This window comes from Heterodontus francisci, chromosome 27, assembly GCF_036365525.1.
Source record: "Heterodontus francisci isolate sHetFra1 chromosome 27, sHetFra1.hap1, whole genome shotgun sequence".
Taxonomy (NCBI): Eukaryota; Metazoa; Chordata; class Chondrichthyes; order Heterodontiformes; family Heterodontidae; genus Heterodontus; species Heterodontus francisci.
In genome coordinates, this window is record NC_090397.1 from 60,694,830 (window position 1) to 60,710,718 (window position 15,889).

Genomic DNA, 15,889 nt, shown 5'->3' on the forward strand with positions numbered 1-15,889 from the left:
TGAAAAAGATTTCTTGTGGCCTTTGTCCATGATTTCAGCTATGTTCTGGATTAACATATAGAGTGGCACGTGTTCTGGATTTGTAGGAGACTGTTCTCCACGGTATAGTATGTAAAATGTTAAGTTTGGAGTCAAGCACTGATTGGGATTAATAGGTCAGCTCCTGTCTCTGCTGTGTGTATTCATTATGCAATGAATACAGTGTGTTGGCAATGACCAGATCCCACACCAACCAGGGCCGCATTAACTTATTAATGCAAGTATTTCTTTCTTAATATGCACAGTTCCAAAGGGTATTGCTTTGGAAATTTAACACAGTGATCTGTCTGACTCATTAAGGAAACAAATCATCTCTAAGCAATACAGCAACCAACGACTGGTAAACTGGATATTCTTTTCAATGTCTCCGGCCCCAGATCCCAGAATTAATTCATATCAGAGTTCAATAAAGTATCTCCACTTAGAAAATGGATTTTCCTTGTGTAATGCATTGAACTGCACTCAAGAATCACTTACTAAGTCCCCTAAATTTGTGCTTAACAGCAAAATACTGCAGATGCTGGAAATCTGAAATAAAAACAGAAAGTGTTGGAAATACTCAGCAGGTCTGGCAGCATCTATGGAGAGAGAAGCAGAGTTAACATTTCATATCTGTGACCTTTCATCAGAACTGGCAAAGGCTAAAAAAGAATTAAGTTTTAATTGGGGGAGTGCTGTTAGTGGGGAAGAGAACAAAAGGAAAGGTGTGTGGTAGGGCAGAGGGCAGGAGAGATTAAATAACAAAGCTGTCATGGGACAAAGGCAAAGAGTCTGTTAATGCTTGTGGTGAAAGACAAAGCATTAGTCCAAAGAGAGTGTTAATGGCAGAATAATGAGCAGCTCTGTCTACATGAAAAACAGGTTAAAAAATAAAATAAACCAATCAAAAAATAGAAAAATAAAAAAGGCCAGTCATGCTCTAAAAGTATTAAACTCAATGTTCAGTCCACGAGATTGTAGAGTGCCTAATCAAAAGATCAGTGTTACTCCTCGAACTTGCATTGATGTTCACTGGAACATTGCAGCAGGCCAAGGACAGAAATGTGAGCATGAGAGCAGGGGAGTGTGTTGAAATGGCAAGCAATTGGAAGCTTGGAGTCATGCTTTCGGACTGAGCAGAGGTATTCCGCAAAGCGGTCAGCCAATCTATATTTGGTCTCCCCTGTATAGAGGTGACCGCATTGTGAGCAGCAAATACAGTATACTAAATTGAAGGAAGTACATGTAAATTGCTACTTCACCTGGAAGGAGTGTTTGGGGCCATCCAAGGCAATTGAACTAATTATAGGCCCAAATGAGGTCTGTTGTCGGAGGCTGACTGGGATTTTCCAGCCGGCCTCCAGCTCCCTGCAAGCGGCCTGGAGGTGGCTTCGAGGCAGCAGACCTCGGGTGCCAGCACTCCAGGCAGGCTTAGAGACCCTTCCTGCTTGCCTGGGTTCAGCAGCAGCCGCAAGTTGCCCTGTGGAGGGCCTCCACCACCGTCACCCCAGTGGTGGCCCAGCTGCAAAGACCTTTATTTTAAATTCGATAAAGTTGGAGAGAGGGTGCCTCCATTTTGAAGTGCCTTCTCTCTCACTTACCTGCCATGGCATCCTGCTGCTGCTTTCAAGCTGGAGGGCCTCCTACTGGCCCTCCACCTTCGAGAGCCTGCCCATCGACCCCAATTGGACGGTGAGCCTGCCCTCTGGCCATTAATTGGCCAATTCACGGAAAATCACTGATGAGTGACTGTAGCTCACACAGTGCGGGCCTCGGACCCCCATTAGAACCTGACATTGGAGTCCTGAAGCCCGTAGGGGAATCCTGTCCAAGAGCTCCAAACTTGTCTCTATAGTATTCACAAACACAATGCCCTACAGGGTACATTTTTTTGATTGCAGCCCTCCCAGCTTCACACATGCGGGACTGCCTATTGGGAATTTGGGCATGCACCCTGCCTGATTTTGCTACCCAATTAAAATTGGTGGATGGAATATTGGGGTGGCAGAATGCACCTGAATTCCTGGCACTCTGATGTGCAAAACTCTGCATGGAGCATTATTAAGAAAAAGCTTCCCCCTCTACTTTATTAACGAGTTAATACTGATTGAACAGGCAGTGCTTTGATTTTGTTACAACTGGTAGCTTATTGCTATTTTGTAGTAAACAACATGCAACTGGATACTAGTCTCCTGACAAGCATACCTCCAACAAACTCTAGATATTTATTTTTTTCTATTATATCTATTATTCATGCACCCAGCATCCCAGATGGATTCAAAAGGAAAACTATTGTATAAAATTGCATTCATCTCCTGTCCAATTCTAGGAACCGGATTTTAAGAAGGATGTCAAAGCCTTGTAGAGGGTGCAGAGGAGATTTACTTGAATGGTACTAGGGTTGAGGGACTTCAGTTTTGCCGAGAGACTGGAGAAGCTGGGATTGTTCTCTTTGGAGCAGAGATTTAATAAAGATGTTCAAAATTATGAGGGGTTTCTTAGAGTACATAGGGAGTAACTGTTCTCATTGGCAGAAGTGTCAGTGAACAGAGGACACACAGATTTAAGGTAATTTGCTAAAGAACCAGGGTGGAGATGAGGAATAATTCTTTTAGTCACTTGGTGGTACAGAACTTGAATATTGCTGAAAAAAGAGACATACACAGAGTCCTGTCCTCTGCAGGCAAAAGGAACATGTCCAGGCTTTGTGCCTTTTTTGAATTAAACAAAAGTGTGGGCACAAGAGCTCCCCAGTGCATTCGCCATGGCAATGCCTCAACCAATCAAAGTCAACCTGCCAACCAATCAGCACACTTTTCTCATGAAGTATAAATTGCTGCCCCCTTTGAAATTTGGCATTCTTGCATCTGTCTTGATGAGTGCAAGATGAAAACCTTCGACAGCATGTCTCTTTTTTTCAGCAATACTCAATATTTATTGTACACAGCAAATTGTTAAGATGTGGAATGCAGTGTCTGAAAGGATGGTGGAAGCAGATTCAATATTAAAATTCAAAAGGGATAAATAATTGAAAGGGAAAAGGAGACAGGGATGTGGGGAAATGGGAAGAGGAGTAGGACTAATTGGATAGCTCTTTCAAAGTGCCAGCACAGGTACAATGGGCTGAGTGGCTTCTTTCTGTGTTGTATGGTTCTATGATTTGTCATGCAGGCCCCCACCTGCCAAGAATGAGGCACATATATTTCACCACATAGACATTAAATTTTAAAATTGTTGCTGGGAAGAAAAGAAGGCCTATTACAAGGGGTTGCCAAGCCCCTGGCTGGAAAGACATTTTTTCATACTAGCAGACAGTGTTGGAACAAAGAAACCAGTCCCTGCTCCAATACACAGAAGAGACTTTGTCAAACCAGTCTGTTACTTGACCACCTTCTGGCCTACTAGGGGAGTTTTAAGTTGGAGAAACAGAATTTGAACTTAGAAAGCTGTTTGCTCCTGGACTAAAAGGACCTCTCATAGCTGGCTTTCTGCAGCCTCTCCTGTTCGCTCTCATCTCGCTCTCACCAGCTTCGGAATCCATTGAAGACATATGAACCCCAAGAGAGAAATGTCTCCTACAGTGAACAAGGTTTAAGAAGAATACTGGGCCCCAATGAAAAGCAAGATCTACCCCTACAAGCCAGGACTACAGCGAACTCAAAGCACAGTGAAAAAGAAAACCCCTTCAGAGATTGCCTCAAATTTTTCACTTTATTTTTCCTCTGCTCTTTCCTGTCTCTATTTGCATGTGCGTGTCACATATGCATGCTAGTGTGGGTGCGACGTGTATCTGTCGGCGTTAACCGAATTAGAGTTTAAGTTTAAGTTTTAATAAATTTCTCTTTTCTTCTTTAAACCTAAGAAAGACTGTTTGTGCTCATTTCTTTGCCTTATAATTGGAAAGCAGTGAACAAGATTCACCAAGGGGGAGCTAAAACACAGTGTGTTTAGAACATAAACCCTATTACAATAAGACTAGGTGAAGGCTGAGAAAAACCCCTCGACACCTTTCTCACCTGGTCATAACAGATTCTACAAGTGGCACACAGCTCTCATATATTGGCTGATTATTATACAGTTCTGGATAAACATGCAATAAATTGGGAAAAATCAACTCCAAGCTGATTGACACAATTCTGAAATGCCTGAGTTACAGCCATTCGATTTCAAGAATCTTGAATGTGTTTTGCTCTGGAAGGTAGGACTATGAATGACCTTTGTGGCTATATTCAGTGGACATTGCTACACTCACAATTCAATCCGACATACTTATGTGCTACAAGCCTCTGCTTCATGACCAGAATAGCAAAAAGATTAAATCTCCTGTATTACATTTTAAACTCAGATAGCCTGAGATGAAAATTTATTTCAACTCGTGCATATGAAAACTTAGCAGCCGCAGGCTACACTCTCCTGCTCTGCTAATAGCCCTTCATGACATGTATCTTTTTCTCTGTCCAATTGTGCATTTTCTCCAATATCAAGAGCACAAACTTCATTAAGGAGAGAGTTCAAAAGTAGAAATAAATGGATAAAATCTCCACATTTCTTACATCTGCATGCCATAACCTTTTCAAGTTGCTTTCCTCTTTAAAAAATGTCAACGGCACAGCTAAGATTTGGCGAAATGAAAGAATAGAACAAATGCCAGCGATGTTACTTTTATTACAGCTTTCCCCATCTGAAAGGGATGTGCAGGATTTGCCTCATCACCTCCATCCAATCCTTAAAGGTCAAAAAAGAACATCTGTGGAGTGACTGAAAGGCCATGTAATAAATATTATATTCTGCTGTGTGGTTGTTCTCAAGGAAGTACATCCTGAGAGTTAGTCTCTTACCTGGAGATAATTCCTTGGCCAGCTCCTATTTTTCATCTACGTGCTGCCCCTTGGCAACATCATCTGAAAACAGATCAGATTTGAAATGTACGCTGATGCCACCCTGCTCTTCCTTCCCACCATTTCTCTTGACCCCTCCACTGTCTCTGATTTGTCACACTGCTTGTCCAGTATCCAGTACTGGATGAGCAGAAATTTCCTCCAACTGAATATTAGGAACACTGAAGCCAATTTTGGCCCCACCATAAACTCAGTTCCCTCGTCACCGACTCCATCCTTCCTCCTGGCCATTGTCTGAGGTTGAAGCCGTCTGTTTGCAACCTTTATGTTGCATTTGACCCTGAGATGGACTTCCGGCCACATATCCTGTTCATCACCAAAATCGCCTATTTCCACCTCCATATCATCACCCAACTTTGCCCCTGCCTCAGCTCATCTGCTGCTAAAGCCCTCAGCCATGTCTTTGTTACTCTATACTTGATTATTCAATGCCCCCCTGGCCAATCTCCCACCTTCCACCCTACATAAACTTGAGCTCATCCAAAACCCTGTGTCCTGACTCGCAACTAGTTCTATTCACTCCTCACCCCTGTGCTCACTGACCTACATGGGCTCCCAGTCTGGCAACAGCATAGTTTTAAAATTATCATCCTTGTTTTCAAATCCCTCCACGGCCTCCCTCCTCCCTATCTCTGTAACATATTCCAGCTCTACAACACTCCAAGGTCTCTGCACACCTCCAATTCTAATCTCTTGCGCATCCCCGATTTTCATTGCTCCACCATTGGCACCATGTTTTCAGTTTCCTAAGCCCTAAGCTCTGGAATTCCCTCCTTACGCCTTTCCACCTCTCTACTTTCCTCTACTCCTTTACACGCTCCTTAAAACCTATCTCTTTGGCCAAAATATCTATCCTAAGATCTCCTGGCTCTGTATCAAATTTCACTTGATAACACTCCTGTGAAGTACCTTGGCTCATTTTACTATGTTAAAAGAGCTATATAAATGCAAGTTGTTGTAATATTCAATCTATTCCTCTATTTAATGGTTCTGTTGGCAAGTACAGTGCACACTTTGCTACTTAACCATATAACTCCCTACTCAACATCATTGTGGGAGATTCTTTAGTTAATTCCTGTAAGTACTGCATGCTTAAAAAAAGTAATGTGCTCGTTTTGTTGAAGTATTGACATATTGTAGCTCGATGCTATTTAGCACATAGTGGAAAGTTCAAGCTTTCTCCAGTATAATTTTCAATTTGCAAGGCAAAATATGGACCATGTATGCGTGATAACAAGTGCGATAAAATGTGTGAATTGCCAACTTATTTTAGGAGCAGGAATTCCCTACCGCTAGGGATGAATCATAGAATGAATACAGCACAGTAGAAGCCATTCGACCCGTCGTGTCCGTGCTGACTCACCTAGACCCACTCTCCCACCTTTTCCCTGTAGCCCTGCAAATTTTTTCTCTTCAGATAATTATCCAATTCCCTCTTGAAAGCCACGATTGAATCTACGTCCACCACATTCTCGGGCAAAGCATTCCAGATCTTAAACACTCGCTGTGTAAAAAAGGTTTTCCTCGGGTCGTCATTGGTTCTTTTGCCATTCACCTTAAATCGGCGCCCTCTGGCTCTTGTATTTCTGTCAACGGGAACAGGTTCTCCCTATCTGCTCTGTCCAGGCCCCTCATGATTTTCAGCAGCTCTTTCAAATTTCCTTTTAATCTTCTCTTCTCCAAGGAGAACAGTCCCAGATTCTCCAATCTATCCAAGTAACTCAAACCCGGAACCATTCTCGTGAATCTTTTCTGCATCCTCTCTAATGCCTTCACATCCTTCAGAAAGTGTGGTGCCCAGAACTGGACACAATACTCCAGTTGAAGCCAAACCAGTGTTTTACATAGCTTTATCATAACCTCCTTGCTTTTGTACTCTATGTCTCAATTTATAAAGCCAGGATCCTGTATGTTTTTTTCACCACTTTCTCAACTTGCCCTGAACCATCAATGATCTGTGCATATATACCCCCAGGTCTCCCTGTTCCTGCATCCCCTTTAGAATTGTGCCCCTTACTTTATATTGCCTCTCCTCATTCTTCTTACTAAATTGCATCACTTCACACTTTTCTTCATTAAATATCGTCTGCCATGAGTCTGCCCATTCCACCAGCCTGTCAATGTCAACTTGAAGTCTATCACTATCCACCTTACAGTTCACAATACTTTCAAGTTTTGTGTCATCTTCAAATTTTGAAATTGTGCCCTGTACACCCACCTCTAGATCATTAATATATATCAAGAAAAGCAATGGCGTTAGTTCCCACCTCTGCAGAAACCTGCTGTATACCCTCCTCCAATCCAAGAAATAACCATTCACAACTCTTCTCTGTTTCCTGTCACTCAGCCAACTTCGTATCCATGCTGCTACTGTCGCTGTTTATTTTTATTATATAGAAATACGGCACCGAAACAGGCCCTTCGGCCCACCGAGTCTGTGCCGACCAACAACCACCTATTTATACTAACTCTACCACCTTTTCCCATATTCCCTACCACCTACCTACACTAGGGGCAATTTACAATGGCCAATTTACCTACCACCTGCAAGTCTTTGGCTGTGGGAGGAAACCGGAGCACCCGACGGAAACAGGGAGAACTTGCAAACCCCACACAGGCAGTACCCAGAATTGAACCCGGGTCCCTGGAGCTGTGAGGCTGCGGTGCTAACCACTGCGCCACTGTGCCACCCAATAGTCCATGTGCTTCAACTTTGCTGGCAAGCCTGCTATGTCGCACTTTATCAAATGCCTTTTGGAAGTCCATATACACCACACCAACCACATTGCCCTCATCAACCCTTTCTATTACCTCATCAAAAAAACTCAAGCAAGTTAGATAAACAGGGTTTTTTAGGTTTCTCTAGTGACTGTTGGTGAGGTAATCCTTTTCCAAGGACGGAAGCCAGCATCAATAAGACAACCTCCATCAACGCAGGGTCTGCTGGTCACAGTAAGCAAAGCGAAAGCTGTGCTTCAACCAGCCTTAGCATTCCTCATTTAGGGAGAGGAAAATGTGTCCAAAATCTCTGCTTCATAGAATTGCATGTAATTTACAGCATGGAAAAAGACCATGGATTCAGCGCAACTGGTCTGTGCTGGTGTTTCTGCTCCTCATAAGCCTCCTCCTAATCTATTTGCTTCATCTAACTCTATCAACATATCCTTCTATTCCTTTCTCCCTCAAGTGTTTATCTCCCTCCCCCTTAAATGCATCTATGTTATTCATCTCAAGAAGTCTCTGTGGTAACAAGTTCCACATTCTCGTCACTCACTTGAGTGAAGTTTCTCCTGAATTCCCTATTGGATTTATTAATGACTATCGTATTTATCACCTTCAGTTTTGGAGTCCACACAAATTGAAATATCCTCTGTATATCTAGCCCTATCAGACCTCTTCATAGTTTTAAAGACCTCCATTAGGTCACCTTTCAGCCCCAGCCTGTTCAATCTTTCCTGATAGGTAAACCTCTCAGTTCTGATATCATGCTTGTAAATCTTTTTTACACTTTATCCAGTACCTCTACATCCTTTTTGTACACAGAACTATCGACAGTACTCTAAATGTGGTCTAGCTAGGACTCTATATAAGCTTAACATGACTTCTGATTGCTATCCTGTGACAGAATGTTCAAAGTGACACATGTGTGGGCATTGGGTGAAGGCAGAATCGTACTGGAGTCCCCTTGTTAATTAGCCTTCTGACTCTCATGCATAAAGAAGGACCACATTGCCCTGGTACCAGAGAGCCGCCAACACCCGTGGAACCATAACTTTGTATGCATCCCTCAGTGGCCTTGCCCCACCCATTAGCTCCACAACCTCCTCCAGACCTTCCATTTATGTTCCCACTGAATGTTTTGTTCCTCTGACTCCAATCTCTTGTACAACTCCTCTTCCCTCCCCACTCCCTTTGACCTACTGTTGGGGGCAACGTTTTCAGCCCCCACTTCCTATTCTTTGGAATTCCCACCCTAAATTCCTCTGACTCACCACCTCCTTTAAAAACCGCTCTATAAAAACCTTTGCCCTTGAATGATGTTTTTGTTACCCCTCCTCATCTCTCTTTTCTAGGCTAGGTATCCATTTTCCATATGACTATCCGTGAAGCACCTGCGGATATTCCTAAGCGCTATATAAATACAAGTTGTTGTTGTTGCTGAGTCACCATCTTCATGGAGGAAATGCAAGGGGATCAAATCCTGCTGGAATTCATGTAAATTAGCTCATGAATATGCAATAGTTGGTGCAAATCTGCATTGTGCCTCTGAATTAAACAGATGTTTAGAATCATGTGTAGCATCTGTTTTTGAATGAACACACACAGCAAAATATAATCCTGCCCAGCGATTTTTGGTGACCATGGCTAGAAATTGCTGTGCATAGCAACATCAACAGGGTTCTGAAGATATCTTCTGTTTAGTTTTTCCAGCAAAAACATCGATGTGCAAACACATAACAGAATTATGTTTGAAGGGACCTGCGGCTCTAAGGGAAAGAAAGGGCTTGCATTTATATATCACTTTATCACCTCACTGCGTAATGTCCCAAAGCACTTCAAGAACGAAGGATTACTCTATCACATGGGCTAAGATGGCTACCATTTAGCACAAGCAATGCTCCCAGAAACCGTAGTGAGATGAATTCATTTAGCAGACATACTGTATAATTCTAGCCCTCTTAGAGCAATGTCATCACCAGCACGCAAACATTGTAGGCCCCACAGATTGTTTAGTTAGTGGGAACAATTCAACAAGATGCGACATGGCCTGTATTTGTCCTCAAGAACATTTATCGTTATACATAAAGATTGCTGTTTGTGAAGATGGGAGGAGCACTGTTCCTGTCCAGTTTGAAAGTGGTTGAGAAATGCCCCACTGCGATGTGGCCAGTTGGCTGGTTGGTAGTCTCTATGGTCAGAGATTATTTATGCCATGTGTCTATTAGCCACTTTTCATGCCAGTGGGTTGGTGAAGTACAAGTCAAAGGAGCCAGGAAAAATTAACAATACTGAGGGCTGGATTTTACTGGCCCTCCGATGTCGGGGGTCGTGGCTGGGGGGCCCAGAAAATACCTCCAGGAGAGGCCCGCCACTGGCCTCAATGCCGGGAGGCCCCTCCCCAATTTACCAGTGGCGGCGAGGCCTCGTGCAGCCACCCCCTGCCACTCAGCACCGGGAACATTATTAAAATATGTTAACATATTTAAATGAATGAATAAATACCTCGTCGCGATGGCCGTCGCACTGCAGTATTCCAGCCTGTTGCTGGAATTCCCATGCCTTCGGGTCTCCGTTCGGAGAGCCGAGGTGGAACACTGGTTGGGAGGGAGGAGTAGGTAAGTTGTCAGGGCGAGGGGAGAGAGTGGGGAAAACTCTTGTGATTGGTGGAGGGGATGGTGGGAAGGGGTTGGAGGTAAAAGGTTATAAACTTTGGAGGGGAAAGGTCGGGATTACAAAGTTAGTTTTATTGGGAGGAGAGGGCAATTAATAAATTGTCTAATCATTGGGGGTGGGAGAGGGGATTGAAACCTTTATTAAATTTCTCACGTTAATTTTTAAACTGCTGTAACTTAAAAAATTTAAATTACACTGAAGGCTGAAAGCCCTTTAAAAATGGCGCTGGAGCCTACGCAGTAGTGCCGGACACTGTTGCCGGTGATGGGGCACCCACCCACTTCACATCATCGGGGGCGGGCTAACTGCCCCGGCAATGAAAATGAGCAGCCGCGTTAAATATCACGGCAGCTCCACGGAATACTTCTTGAGCACGCGCTGTGCCATTTTTGAAGCTCACCGCCCTGAGTGTCAACGAGGGAGATGGAGAATTATCACTTCCTTGTAATGTTGAGGGAAGAACTAGCCCTGACTGACATGCTATGACCCCCATTGCTGCAAGAGTCATCAGGACAAATGTTGCTCCTGGTGTAAAGTCCCACTCGATTGAGGTGTGGATCAGAGATAGTCCACCTGGCAGGACAGTGCCAATTCTGCGATCTGTGTTCCCATCCAGAAATGCTCCATGTCAGGAATGGAGCCTGGCAGGAATTTCCAAACACACCCCCCAATCTCTTTGGGAGCACTCCCTACCCAGTTCTTCACTGGAGCACCTGGCTTTAAATGGGACAAATTGCTTTTAAGGTACCAAAAAATGCTTGCACTTCTGGTGGAGAACAAAATTAGAGCTATAAATATAAGATAGTCATTAATAAATCTAATAGGGAGTTCAGGAGGAATTTCTTTACCCAGAGAGTGGTTCGAATGTGGAACTCGCTATCACAAGGGGTAGTTGAGGTGAGTAACATAGATGTATTCGAGGGGAAGCTAGATAAGTAGGAGGGGGAAAAGAATAGGAGGACATACTGATGGGGTTAGATAAAGAGAGGTGGGAGGAGGCTCAAGTGGAACATAAACACCAGCATGAACCAGTTGGGCCAAATGGGCTGTTTCTGTGCTGTATACTTGAGGTAACTCAATGCAACTCGATGATATAATTTTACAGCACCATTGACTGATGCTAATAGCACAGTAGTGCCTTAATTCATTATACGAGCAGATAAATGATTATAAAGTTCATCTCTCTCAGTCCCACCGCCAAGAATAGATCAATTCTCAGTGGCTGCTCTCCGTGGACTTTTCATTGAAAATTTGAAAGAGCGGAAGGGATGAATGAAGATGTTTCATTCAGATCTGATGCACTCTTCGTCAGGAATATTCAACATAAACCATTATGAGAGAATATCACCACAAAAATAAATCCATTATGACTGCAATCGTTGCTGTTGAACTTTGCTGGAGGTTTTGATTTGATTGCCTGTTGAGAGGGCTAGAAAGCGAAGGAGCAAGAGAGAGAGAGTTAGAGAGAGAGAGAGTTAGAGAGAGAGAGACGAAGGGTGCGGTGGTGGGGGAGAAAGAGAGTATGGGATAGAGAGAGAGGGAGACCGTAGGAAAGGGTAGGGAGAGAGAGAGAGACAGAAGCACTTGCAACTGGCAGCTGCAGCAAGTAAGTGAGGATTTTGTTTTATTTGTTTGGGGGATGTGAGCATCGCTGGCTAGGTCAGCATTTATTGCCCCTCCCTAATTGCCCTTGAGAAAGTGGTGGTGAGCTGCCTTCTTGAACCGCTGCAGTCCTTGGGGTGCAGGTAAACCAGCACTGCTGTTAGGAAAGGAGTTCCAGGATTTTGACCAAGCAAGAGTGAAGGAACAGCAATGTAATTTTAAGTCTGGATGGTGTGTGGCTTGGAGGGGAACTTGCAGGTGGTGGTGTTCCCATACATCTGCTGCCCTTGTCCTTCGAGGTGGTAGAGGTCGCAGGTTTGGAAATTGCTGTCGATGGGACCTTGGTGAGTTGCTGCAGTGCATCTTGTAGATGGTACACACTGCTGCCACTGTGCATCGGTGGTGACGGGAGTGAATGTTTGTGGATGGGGTGCCAATCAAGCAGGCTGCTTTGTCCAGGATGGTATTGAGCTTCTTGAGTGTTTGTTGGAGCCGTACTCATCCAGGCAAGTAGATAGTATTCCATCACACTCTTGACTTGTGCCTTATAGATGGTGGACAGGCATGGGGAAAAGGGAGGTGAGTTACACGCCACAGAATTCCCAGCCTCTGACCTGCTCTTGTAGCCACATCATTTATGTGGCTGGTCCATTTCAGTTTCTGGACTATGGTAAGCCCCAGGATGTTGATAGTGGGGGACTCAGCGATGGTAATGCCATTGAATGTCAAGGGGAGATGGTTAATTTCTCTTTTGTTTGAGATGTTCATTACCTGGCACTTGTTTGGCACGAATGTTACTTACCACTTATCAGCCCAACCTTAGATGTTGTCCAGGTCTTGCTGCATAAGGACATGGGCTGCTTCAGTATCTGAGGAATCGCGAATGGTGCTGAACATTGTGCAATCATCAGCGAACATCCCCACTTCTGACCTTATGATAGAGGGAAGGTCATTGATGAAGCAGCTGAAGATGGTTGGGCCTAGGACACTACCCTGAGAAACTCCTACATTGATGTCCTGGGACTGAGATGATTGACCTCCAGCAACCACAACCATCTTCCTTAGTACTAGGTATGACTATAACCAGCAGAGAGCTTTCCCCCTAATTCCCATTGGCCCCAGTTTTGCTAGGGCTCCTTAATGCCATACTTGGTCAAATGCTGCCTTGATGTCAAGGGTAGTTACTCTCACCTCACCTCTGGAGTTCAGCACTTTTGTCCATGTTTGGACCAAGGCTGTAATGAGGTCAGGAGCTGAGTGTCCCTGGCAGAATCCAAACTGAGCATCAGTGAGCAAGTTATTGCTGAGTAGTTGCTGCTTGATAGCACTGCCGACGACACCTTCCATCGATTTGTTGGTTGATGATCGAGAAAAGACTGATAGGGCAGTAATTGGTCTGGTTAGATTTGTGATGCTGGGGACCTCAGGAGGAGGCCGAGATGGATCATCCACTTGGCACTTTTGGCTGAAGATGGATGCATATACTTCACCTCAGAACATCTTGTAGAAATTGTAATGTTGTGCATTCAAATATTTGGCTGTCCATCTCTAACATCTTCCAATTCTGATGAAAGGTCATTGACCTGAAATGTTAACTCTTTCCACAGATGTTCTCTGACCTACTGAGTGTTGTTGTATATCGCTGTCACTATATTGTGTGTTGTTGGTGGCATAGTTATATTGCTCTTCATAAAGATCTCAAAGTCTTTGGATGGCTAAACATCAACTTTTTATTGAGATTTATATTCTAATGACACTCTCCATTTGGATCTCTAGCTAACACTTCTCATGCTGCTTCCAGCTCCTGCCAAGCCTATTTCCCATGTGACTATTACCACATCATCACTTCAGTGGGAGGGGTTACTCCCACTGTCTCAATCATTAACACTTTCAGACCCTTATACTACAAGTGTTTCCAGCATTTTCTGATTCTAATTCAGATTTTCAGCATCCACAGTATTTTGCTTTTGTCAAGTATTTGACCTGTTGGAATTGGAGGGCTGAATTTTTGGCTTGTTTGCCCCAGACCATTCTGGGTACAGTTTTTAGTGGCTGCTCTCTACCCCTTGGGCAAGTTCATTAGCATACCAACCTCCTCTAGGTCCTAAAAGTCTCCAGCATATGGCAGTGAACTCACTTTAACATAAAAGCAATGTAAATCATATAAAAATCCTGACTGTGAAAAAAATGGACATAAATCCAAAAATGCAATAACGTAATAATTTCACTTTCTGGTACCTTGTTTTTCTGTTTCACTGTTGCGGACTGCTATTGTTCCTGGGACCATACACTCATGAAAAGTAACAGACGGGGCTAAAAATTTGTTCGCGTAGCACCCATTCTTCAGGCACTAGGGCGGCCTACTACCTCCCCAATATGGTGGACAGGAAGCACGTCCACATCTCTGGCCGTATTGGTAGAGGAGGTCACACTGGAGGGAGGATCGTACACGAGCAATGTTCAAAGACTAGCGTCTTATACTTGTTTGCAAGACCCCTTTTCCATTTTCAATCGCCCCAGCACTTCACTCATTGACCCTCTCAGCACAATGTGACACTAACTGTGACACTAACTGGCAGGAAGGCTGCCATGAGCTTTGGGGCTTATTTCTACAGGAGGAAAATATAATTGATGCTTTTTAATTCGCAAGCTGAGGGTTTTGAGTGGCCATTTGCAAATGGCAGTCCAGCGGTCATTTCAGATTCTGACCTTTGGAGACACAGTCTTGCCCACAGGAACCTTTTCTTTGCCTAGCAATCCTGCGGCCAATTGTAAGACTGGCCTGGCTGAGATAGGCCAAGTCAACAGACACCATGGGGGGAATTTTAACCCCCAGACATGGCTGAATTGGGGGTGGGTGGGAAGTGAAAAATTTGTAAATCTCCAACCTGACCTCACACTTCTTACTGCTGGTTTGAACAAGGCAGGTGGTAGGGATGGCGACCAACCCACTCTCACAAGGCCAGTTGGTCACTCAAATCTTTTAAAGAGCTGCCAGCCTCCATTTTTACAGATTTAAAAAATTTTTTAACTCATTTAGGCCAGGTTTCTCCAGGCTTGGGATACCTGACAGGTGAAGGGAAATAAGATGGGCCAGGTCCACACTTCTTTTGCAGCATTGTTCCCACCCTGTAATCACCCCCTCCCTCCCATCCTCCCACCAGGTCCAGAAATCTCCTTGGAACTCACACAGGTAAACGGGATTTCTGCTGTACTTCCAGCTAGGTTACGATGGCAGAGCAGGAGCAACTCCAAAGCAAACTCTCGGCCACAGTTTAACGAGTATTTCCCCAAAGCCTGATAAACAAGACAATTTCACTTCCACCACTATGTTGCCTACCAGGCTGCGATAGTGAATTAAAATGTTCCCTGCCAATCCATTTGACAACACACATTGTAAGTAATCTTTAATACACTTTAATTTTTCAGCAAGGATTTCATTGCCTGGCATAAACTAATCTGGCATCGGTAAAAACAAATTCAGACTCAAGATTTAAGGATTTACGGATGGATTTTGGAATAAAATTAAATTTGACGAGCCAGGAATAAGAGGCAGCAGCTGAGACAAGTCCAGGAAGGCTTATGAAGAACAGGCAGAAAATCTACTCAAAGCAAAGCGGAGAACAGTGTCAGGGAGTCAGAAGAAGAAAAAAAAATCCATTGACAGACTTTCGAGATGGAATCAGATTATACAGTTCCCTGGAGATTTAATTTTCGTATAATCTACTGCACAATATTTGCAACAGAAGGAAAAACAATCAGCAGACTGCGTTGACATTTCAGTCAGAAAGGTTGTGGAATTTAATAATAGCTACGCAGAGGCTGCTGTTCCTGTGCTGCACTGAAAAGGCAGAATTGTCTCTTAATCTCTTTCCCTTTCTGGTTCTCTTTCTCGCTTTCCCTGTCTATCTACACAAGTATTGTGTCTAACACCTGTCAGTCACACTGCATATGCAACATTTAAAGATATCAAAATT